At 56.3% G+C, this 10,960-nt stretch overlaps 1 pseudogene across 1 annotated transcript; it reads left to right on the forward strand.

Annotated features, from left to right (window-relative positions):
- Positions 1–2,549: 2,549 nt before the first annotated feature.
- LOC306957641 lies at positions 2,550–10,157 on the forward strand (annotated as a pseudogene). Its single transcript has 2 exons — positions 2,550–2,691; positions 9,390–10,157. The product of its transcript is annotated as an uncharacterized misc_RNA (transcript).
- The last annotated feature ends 803 nt before the right edge of the window (positions 10,158–10,960 follow it).

Consider the following 10,960-nt stretch of genomic DNA (forward strand, 5'->3'; position numbering starts at 1 on the left):
CCCAGTGGGTGCCCCAATGGGAACCCCAAGAGCACCCGAGTGGCACCCCAAGTGCACCCCAATGGCACCCCAATGGAAATCCCAATGGGTGCCCCAAAGGGAATGCCAGTGGGAATCCCATGGGGCACCCCAATGGGCATCCCAATGGCACCCCAATGGGCACCCAATGGGCACCCCAGTGGCACCCCAATGACACGCCATTGGCACCCCAATCGATGATACCCCAGTGGCACCCAAGGGTACCCCAGTGGCATCCCAATAGGGACCCCAATAGCACCCAGTGGGCAGCCTAGTGGCAGCTCTATGGGCATCCCAGTGGGTGCCCCAATGGGAACCCCAAGAGCACCCCAGTGGCACCCCAAGGGCACCCTGGTGGGAATCCTGCTGGGCACCCCAATGGGCACCCAATGGCACCCCAGTGAGTACCTCAGTAGCACCCCATGGGCGCCCTACTGTCACCCCAATGGGAATCCCTACAACGGGCGTCCCAATGGCACCCAATGGCACCCAATGGCACCCCAATCGATTATACCCCAGTGGCACCCCAGTGATACACCTGTGGGAATCCCAATGGCACCCCAACGGAAATCCCAATGGGTGCCCCAAAGGGAATGCCAGTGGGAATCCCATGGGGCACCCCAGTGGGCACCCAATGGGCGCCCCAATGGCACCGCAATGGAAATCCTAATGGGTGCCCCAATGGGAATCCCATGGGCACTCCAATGGGGAACCCCAATGTCACCCCAGGGAGTGCCCCCATAGCACCCCAATGGCACCCAATGGCACCCCTATGGGAATCCCAATGGGCTCCCAATGGCAACGCTCCACCCATGCAATGCTGCATCCATGCATGCAACGCTGCATCCATGCACCGCAACATCTATGCATGCAGTGCTACATCCATGCAACGCCCCATCCATGCAATGCTGCATCCATTCAACACTGCACCCATGCAACGCCCCACCTATGCATGCAACACTCTGCCCATGCGTGCAATGCTCTATGCCTGCAATGCTGCATCCATGCAACGTCCCACCCATGCAACCCCCACCCATGCAATCCCCCACCCATACAACCCCCCATGCATGCAACCCCCAACCATGCAACCCCCATCCATGCAACCGTCTACCCATGCAACTCCCCACCCATGCAACTCCCCACCCATGCAACCCCCACCCATGCAACCCCCCACCCATGCAACCCCCCACCCATGCAACCCCCACCCATGCAACCCCCACCCATGCAACCCCCCACCCATGCAATCCCCACCCATGCAAACCCCCACCCATGCAATCCCCACCCATGCAACCCCCACCCATGCAACCCCCACCCATGCAACCCCCCACCCGTGCAACCCCCACCCGTGCAACCCCCACCCATGCAACCCCCCACCCATGCAACCCCCACCCATGCAACCCCCACCCATGCAAACCCCCACCCATGCAACCCCCCACCCATGCAACCCCCACCCATGCAACCCCCACCCATGCAACCCCCACCCATGCAACCCCCCACCCATGCAACCCCCACCCATGCAACCCCCCACCCATGCAACCCCCACCCATGCAATCCCCACCCATGCAACCCCCACCCGTGCAACCCCCACCCATGCAACCCCCCACCCATGCAACCCCCACCCATGCAACCCCCACCCATGCAAACCCCCACCCATGCAACCCCCCACCCATGCAACCCCCACCCATGCAACCCCCACCCATGCAACCCCCACCCATGCAACCCCCCACCCATGCAACCCGCACCCATGCAACCCCCACCCATGCAACCCCCCATGCAACCCCCCACCCATGCAACCCCCACCCATGCAACCCCAACCCATGCAACCCCCACCCATGCAACCCCCACCCGTGCAACCCCCCACCCGTGCAACCCCCACCCGTGCAACCCCCACCCATGCAACCCCCACCCATGCAACCCCCCATCCACGCAACTCCCCACCCGTGCAACCCCCACCCGTGCAACCCCCACCCGTGCAACCCCCACCCATGCAACCCCCACCCATGCAACGCCCCACCCATGCATCTCCCCACCCATGCAACCCCCCACGTAACCCTCCACCCATGCAACCCCCACCCATGCAACCCCCACCCGTGCAACCCCCACCCGTGCAACCCCCACCCATGCAACCCCAACCCATGCAACCCCCACCCATGCAACCCCCCATCCACGCAACTCCCCACCCACGCAACTCCCACCCGTGCAACCTTCACCCGTGCAACCCCCACCCATGCAACCCCCACCCATGCAACCCCCACCCATGCAACCCCCCACCCATGCAACCCCCCACCCATGCAACCCCCACCCATGCATCTCCCCACCCATGCAACCCCCCACGTAACCCTCCACTCATGCAACCCTCCACTCATGCAACCCTCCACTCATGCAACCCCCCACCCATGCAACCCGCACCCATGCAACCCCCCACCCATGCAACCCCCACCCATGCAACCCCCCCCCCCCCCCCCCCCCAGGCCCCCCCATCCCCCCCAGCCCAGCCCGGCTGCCCTGACCCTCGTGCCCTGCAGTGCAGGATGGAGTGCAGGGAGGTGGCAGCAGCGACGCTGTACGACGTGCTGCACGACTCCGAGTACCGCAGCAGGTGGGACAGCAACGTCATCGAGAGCTTCGACATCGGCCGCCTGACCGCCAACGCAGACGTGGGCTACTATGCGTGTGAGGGGCAGGGGGGAGAGGGGGGCTGTGGGGGCGAAGGGCTGCCGATGGGGCTTAATGGGAGGCTTATGGGTGATACTGGGTGTCCTATGGGTGATACTGGGTGTCCTATGGGTCCTAATGGGTGCCGATGGGGCTTAATGGGAGGCTTATGGGTGATACTGGGTGTCCTATGGGTCCTAATGGGTGCCTATGGGTCTCAATGGGAGTCTTATGGGTGATACTGGGTGTCCTATGGGTCCTAATGGGTGCCTATGGGTCTCAATGGGAGTCTTATGGGTGATACTGGGTGTCCTATGGGTCCTAATGGGTGCCTATGGGGCCTAATGGGAGTCTTATGGGTGATACTGGGTGTCCTATGGGTGATACTGGGTGTCCTATGGGTGATACTGGGTGTCCTATGGGTCCTAATGGGTGCCTATGGGTATTAATGGGAGTCTTATGGGTGATACTGGGTGTCCTATGGGTCCTAATGGGTGCCTATGGGTCTTAATGGGAGTCTTATGGGTGATGCGGGGTGTCCTATGGGTCATACTGGGTGTCCTATGGGGCCTAATGGGTGCCTATGGGTCTTAAAGGGAATCTTATGGATCCTAATGGGTGTCCTATGGGTCACACTGGGTGCCTATGGGTGATACTGGGTGTCCCATGGGTGATACTGGGTGCCCTATGGGTCATACTGGGTGTCTATGGGTCATACTGGGTGCCCTATGGGTGATACTGGGTGCCCTATGGGTGATACTGGGTGTCCTATGGGTGATACTGGGTGTTCTATGGGTGATACTGGGTGTCCTATGGGTCCTAATGGGTGCCTATGGGCCGTAATGGGAGTCTTATGAGTGATACTGGGTGCCCTATGGGTCATACTGGGTGTCCTATGGGTGATACTGGGTGTCCTATGGGTGATACTGGGTGCTTCTGGGTCACACTGGGTGCCCTATGGGTCACACAGGGTGCCTATGGGTGATACTGGGTGCCCTATGGGTGATACTGGGTGACCTATGGGTCTCAATGGGAGTCTTATGGGTGATACTGGGTGTCCTATGGGTCCTAATGGGTGCCGATGGGTCTTAATGGGAGGCTTATGGGTGATGCGGGGTGTCCTATGGGTCATACTGGGTGTCCTATGGGGCCTAATGGGTGCCTATGGGTCTTAATGGGAGTCTTATGGATCCTAATGGGTGTCCTATGGGTCACACTGGGTGCCTATGGGTGATACTGGGTGTCCTATGGGTCACACTGGGTGCCTATGGGTGATACTGGATGCCCTATGGGTGATACTGGGTGCCCTATTGGTCATACTGGGTGTCCTATGGGTCATACTGGGTGCCCTATGGGTGATACTGGGTGCCCTATGGGTGATACTGGGTGTCCTATGGGTGATACTGGGTGTTCTATGGGTGATACTGGGTGTCCTATGGGTCCTAATGGGTGCCTATGGGTTGTAATGGGAGTCTTATGGGTGATACTGGGTGTCCTATGGGTCTCAATGGGAGTCTTATGGGTGATACTGGGTGTCCTATGGGTCCTAATGGGTGCCGATGGGGCCTAATGGGAGTCTTATGGGTGATACTGGGTGCCCTATGGGTGATACTGGGTGCCCTATGGGTCATACTGGATGTCCTATGGGTGATGTGGGGTGTCCTATGGGTCCTAATGGGTGCCTATGGGGCCTAACGGGTGCCTATGGGTTGCAATGGGAGTCTTATGGGTCATACTGGGTGTCCTATGGGTCCTAATGGGTGCCTATGGGGCCTAATGGGCGCCTATGGGTCCTAATGGGAGTCTTATGGGTGATACTGGGTGCCCTATGGGTGATACTGGGTGTCCTATGGGTCCTAATGGGTGCCGATGGGCCTTAATGGGAGTCTTATGGGTGATACTGGGTGTCCTATGGGTCCTAATGGGTGCCGATGGGGCCTAATGGGAGTCTTATGGGTGACACTGGGTGCCCTATGGGTCATACTGGGTGTCCTATGGGTGATACTGGGTGTCCTATGGGTCCTAATGGGTGCCGATGGGTCTTAATGGGAGGCTTATGGGTGATGCGGGGTGTCCTATGGGTCATACTGGGTGTCCTATGGGGCCTAATGGGTGCCTATGGGTCTTAATGGGAGTCTTATGGATCCTAATGGGTGTCCTATGGGTCACACTGGGTGCCTATGGGTGATACTGGGTGTCCTATGGGTCACACTGGGTGCCTATGGGTGATACTGGATGCCCTATGGGTGATACTGGGTGCCCTATTGGTCATACTGGGTGTCCTATGGGTCATACTGGGTGCCCTATGGGTGATACTGGGTGCCCTATGGGTGATACTGGGTGTCCTATGGGTGATACTGGGTGTTCTATGGGTGATACTGGGTGTCCTATGGGTCCTAATGGGTGCCTATGGGTTGTAATGGGAGTCTTATGGGTGATACTGGGTGTCCTATGGGTCTCAATGGGAGTCTTATGGGTGATACTGGGTGTCCTATGGGTCCTAATGGGTGCCGATGGGGCCTAATGGGAGTCTTATGGGTGATACTGGGTGCCCTATGGGTGATACTGGGTGCCCTATGGGTCATACTGGATGTCCTATGGGTGATGTGGGGTGTCCTATGGGTCCTAATGGGTGCCTATGGGGCCTAACGGGTGCCTATGGGTTGCAATGGGAGTCTTATGGGTCATACTGGGTGTCCTATGGGTCCTAATGGGTGCCTATGGGGCCTAATGGGCGCCTATGGGTCCTAATGGGAGTCTTATGGGTGATACTGGGTGCCCTATGGGTGATACTGGGTGTCCTATGGGTCCTAATGGGTGCCGATGGGCCTTAATGGGAGTCTTATGGGTGATACTGGGTGTCCTATGGGTCCTAATGGGTGCCGATGGGGCCTAATGGGAGTCTTATGGGTGACACTGGGTGCCCTATGGGTCATACTGGGTGTCCTATGGGTGATACTGGGTGTCCTATGGGTCCTAATGGGTGCCGATGGGTCTTAATGGGAGGCTTATGGGTGATGCGGGGTGTCCTATGGGTCATACTGGGTGTCCTATGGGGCCTAATGGGTGCCTATGGGTCTTAATGGGAGTCTTATGGATCCTAATGGGTGTCCTATGGGTCACACTGGGTGCCTATGGGTGATACTGGGTGTCCTATGGGTCACACTGGGTGCCTATGGGTGATACTGGATGCCCTATGGGTGATACTGGGTGCCCTATTGGTCATACTGGGTGTCCTATGGGTCATACTGGGTGCCCTATGGGTGATACTGGGTGCCCTATGGGTGATACTGGGTGTCCTATGGGTGATACTGGGTGTTCTATGGGTGATACTGGGTGTCCTATGGGTCCTAATGGGTGCCTATGGGTTGTAATGGGAGTCTTATGGGTGATACTGGGTGTCCTATGGGTCTCAATGGGAGTCTTATGGGTGATACTGGGTGTCCTATGGGTCCTAATGGGTGCCGATGGGGCCTAATGGGAGTCTTATGGGTGATACTGGGTGCCCTATGGGTGATACTGGGTGCCCTATGGGTCATACTGGATGTCCTATGGGTGATGTGGGGTGTCCTATGGGTCCTAATGGGTGCCTATGGGGCCTAACGGGTGCCTATGGGTTGCAATGGGAGTCTTATGGGTCATACTGGGTGTCCTATGGGTCCTAATGGGTGCCTATGGGGCCTAATGGGCGCCTATGGGTCCTAATGGGAGTCTTATGGGTGATACTGGGTGCCCTATGGGTGATACTGGGTGTCCTATGGGTCCTAATGGGTGCCGATGGGCCTTAATGGGAGTCTTATGGGTGATACTGGGTGTCCTATGGGTCCTAATGGGTGCCGATGGGGCCTAATGGGAGTCTTATGGGTGACACTGGGTGCCCTATGGGTCATACTGGGTGTCCTATGGGTGATACTGGGTGTCCTATGGGTCCTAATGGGTGCCGATGGGTCTTAATGGGAGGCTTATGGGTGATGCGGGGTGTCCTATGGGTCATACTGGGTGTCCTATGGGGCCTAATGGGTGCCTATGGGTCTTAATGGGAGTCTTATGGATCCTAATGGGTGTCCTATGGGTCACACTGGGTGCCTATGGGTGATACTGGGTGTCCTATGGGTCACACTGGGTGCCTATGGGTGATACTGGATGCCCTATGGGTGATACTGGGTGCCCTATTGGTCATACTGGGTGTCCTATGGGTCATACTGGGTGCCCTATGGGTGATACTGGGTGCCCTATGGGTGATACTGGGTGTCCTATGGGTGATACTGGGTGTTCTATGGGTGATACTGGGTGTCCTATGGGTCCTAATGGGTGCCTATGGGTTGTAATGGGAGTCTTATGGGTGATACTGGGTGTCCTATGGGTCTCAATGGGAGTCTTATGGGTGATACTGGGTGTCCTATGGGTCCTAATGGGTGCCGATGGGGCCTAATGGGAGTCTTATGGGTGATACTGGGTGCCCTATGGGTGATACTGGGTGCCCTATGGGTCATACTGGATGTCCTATGGGTGATGTGGGGTGTCCTATGGGTCCTAATGGGTGCCTATGGGGCCTAACGGGTGCCTATGGGTTGCAATGGGAGTCTTATGGGTCATACTGGGTGTCCTATGGGTCCTAATGGGTGCCTATGGGGCCTAATGGGCGCCTATGGGTCCTAATGGGAGTCTTATGGGTGATACTGGGTGCCCTATGGGTGATACTGGGTGTCCTATGGGTCCTAATGGGTGCCGATGGGCCTTAATGGGAGTCTTATGGGTGATACTGGGTGTCCTATGGGTCCTAATGGGTGCCGATGGGGCCTAATGGGAGTCTTATGGGTGACACTGGGTGCCCTATGGGTCATACTGGGTGTCCTATGGGTGATACTGGGTGTCCTATGGGTCCTAATGGGTGCCGATGGGTCTTAATGGAGGCTTATGGGTGATGCGGGGTGTCCTATGGGTCATACTGGGTGTCCTATGGGGCCTAATGGGTGCCTATGGGTCTTAATGGGAGTCTTATGGATCCTAATGGGTGTCCTATGGGTCACACTGGGTGCCTATGGGTGATACTGGGTGTCCTATGGGTCACACTGGGTGCCTATGGGTGATACTGGATGCCCTATGGGTGATACTGGGTGCCCTATTGGTCATACTGGGTGTCCTATGGGTCATACTGGGTGCCCTATGGGTGATACTGGGTGCCCTATGGGTGATACTGGGTGTCCTATGGGTAATACTGGGTGTTCTATGGGTGATACTGGGTGTCCTATGGGTCCTAATGGGTGCCTATGGGTTGTAATGGGAGTCTTATGGGTGATACTGGGTGTCCTATGGGTCTCAATGGGAGTCTTATGGGTGATACTGGGTGTCCTATGGGTCCTAATGGGTGCCGATGGGGCCTAATGGGAGTCTTATGGGTGATACTGGGTGCCCTATGGGTGATACTGGGTGCCCTATGGGTCATACTGGATGTCCTATGGGTGATGTGGGGTGTCCTATGGGTCCTAATGGGTGCCTATGGGGCCTAACGGGTGCCTATGGGTTGCAATGGGAGTCTTATGGGTCATACTGGGTGTCCTATGGGTCCTAATGGGTGCCTATGGGGCCTAATGGGCGCCTATGGGTCCTAATGGGAGTCTTATGGGTGATACTGGGTGCCCTATGGGTGATACTGGGTGTCCTATGGGTCCTAATGGGTGCCGATGGGCCTTAATGGGAGTCTTATGGGTGATACTGGGTGTCCTATGGGTCCTAATGGGTGCCGATGGGGCCTAATGGGAGTCTTATGGGTGACACTAGGTGCCCTATGGGTCATACTGGGTGTCCTATGGGTGATACTGGGTGTCCTATGGGTCCTAATGGGTGCCGATGGGTCTTAATGGGAGGCTTATGGGTGATGCGGGGTGTCCTATGGGTCATACTGGGTGTCCTATGGGGCCTAATGGGTGCCTATGGGTCTTAATGGGAGTCTTATGGATCCTAATGGGTGTCCTATGGGTCACACTGGGTGCCTATGGGTGATACTGGGTGTCCTATGGGTCACACTGGGTGTCTATGGGTGATACTGGATGCCCTATGGGTGATACTGGGTGTCCTATGGGTCACACTGGGTGCCTATGGGTGATACTGGATGCCCTATGGGTGATACTGGGTGCCCTATGGGTGATACTGGGTGTCCTATGGGTGATACTGGGTGTTCTATGGGTGATACTGGGTGTCCTATGGGTCCTAATGGGTGCCTATGGGTTGTAATGGGAGTCTTATGGGTGATACTGGGTGTCCTATGGGTCTCAATGGGAGTCTTATGGGTGATACTGGGTGTCCTATGGGTCCTAATGGGTGCCGATGGGGCCTAATGGGAGTCTTATGGGTGATACTGGGTGCCCTATGGGTGATACTGGGTGCCCTATGGGTCATACTGGATGTCCTATGGGTGATGTGGGGTGTCCTATGGGTCCTAATGGGTGCCTATGGGGCCTAACGGGTGCCTATGGGTTGCAATGGGAGTCTTATGGGTCATACTGGGTGTCCTATGGGTCCTAATGGGTGCCTATGGGGCCTAATGGGCGCCTATGGGTCCTAATGGGAGTCTTATGGGTGATACTGGGTGCCCTATGGGTGATACTGGGTGTCCTATGGGTCCTAATGGGTGCCGATGGGCCTTAATGGGAGTCTTATGGGTGATACTGGGTGTCCTATGGGTCCTAATGGGTGCCGATGGGGCCTAATGGGAGTCTTATGGGTGACACTGGGTGCCCTATGGGTCATACTGGGTGTCCTATGGGTGATACTGGGTGTCCTATGGGTCCTAATGGGTGCCTATGGGTCTCAATGGGAGTCTTATGGGTGACGCTGGGTGTCCTATGGGTCCTAATGGGTGCCTATGGGTTATATGGGGTGCCCCATGGCTTATATGGGATGCTCTATGGGGTCACACTGGGTGCCTATAGGTTATATGGGGTGCCTGTGGGTTATATGGGGTGATCTATGGGGTCACGTTGGTTGCCCTATAGGTTATATGGGGTGCCTATGGGTTATATGGGGTGATCTATGGGGTCACGTTGGTTGCCCTATAGGTTATATGGGGTGCCCTATGGAGTCACGCTGGGTGCCCCATGGGTTATATGGGGTGCCCCATGGGGTCACAGTGGGTGCTTATGGGATTATATAGGTTTATATGGGGTGCCCTATGGCTCACACTGGGTGCCCTATGGGTTATATGGGGTGCCCTATGGGTTATATGGGGTGCTGTATGTGTTATATAGGGTGCCCTATGGGTCACACTGGGTGCCCTATGGATTATATGGGGTGCCCTCTGGGGTCACACTGGATGCCTATGGGTTATATGGGGTGCCCTATGGGTTATATGGGGTGCTGTATGTGTTATATAGGGTGCCCTATGGGTCACACTGGGTGCCCTATGGATTATATGGGGTGCCCTCTGGGGTCACACTGGATGCCTATGGGTTATATGGGGTGCCCTATGGGTTATATGGGGTGCTGTATGTGTTATATGGGGTGCCCTATGGGTCACACTGGGTGCCCTATGGATTATATGGGGTGCCCTCTGGGGTCACACTGGATGCCTATGGGTTATATGGGGTGCCCTATGAGGTCACACTGGGTGCTTATGGGGTTATATGGGTTATATAGGGTGCTCTATGGGGTCACACTGGGTGCTTATGAGGTTATATGGGTTACATGGGGTGCCCTATGGGTCACACTGGGTGCCTATGGGCTATATGGGTTGCCCTATGGGTTATATGGGGCGCCCTATAGGTTATATGGGGTGCCCTATGGGGTTATATGGGGTGCCCTATAGGTTATACGGGGTGCCCTATGGGTCACACTGGGTGCCCTATGGGTTATATGGGGTGCTGTATGTGCTATATAGGGTGCCCTATAGGTTATATGGGGTGCCCTATACGGTCACACTGGGTGCTTATGAGGTTATATGGGGTGCCCTATGGGTTATATGGGGTGCCTTATAGGTTATATGGGGTGCCCTATGGGTCACACTGGGTGCCTATGGGTTATATGGGGTGCCCTATGGGTCACACTGGGTGCCCTATGGGTTATATGGGGTGCCCTATGGGTCACACTGGGTGCCTATGGGTTATATGGGGTGCCCTATGGGTCACTCTGGGTGCCTATGGGCTATATGGGGTGCCCTATGGGTTATATGGGGCACCCTATAGGTTACATGGGGTGCCCTATAGGTTATATGGGGTGCTCTATGGGGTCACACTGGGTGCCTATGGGTTATATGGGGTGCCCCATGGGTTACATGGGGTGCTCAATGGGG

The sequence above is a fragment of the Tetrao urogallus genome, assembly GCF_951394365.1.
Source record: "Tetrao urogallus genome assembly, contig: scaffold_293, whole genome shotgun sequence".
Classification (NCBI taxonomy): Eukaryota; Metazoa; Chordata; class Aves; order Galliformes; family Phasianidae; genus Tetrao; species Tetrao urogallus.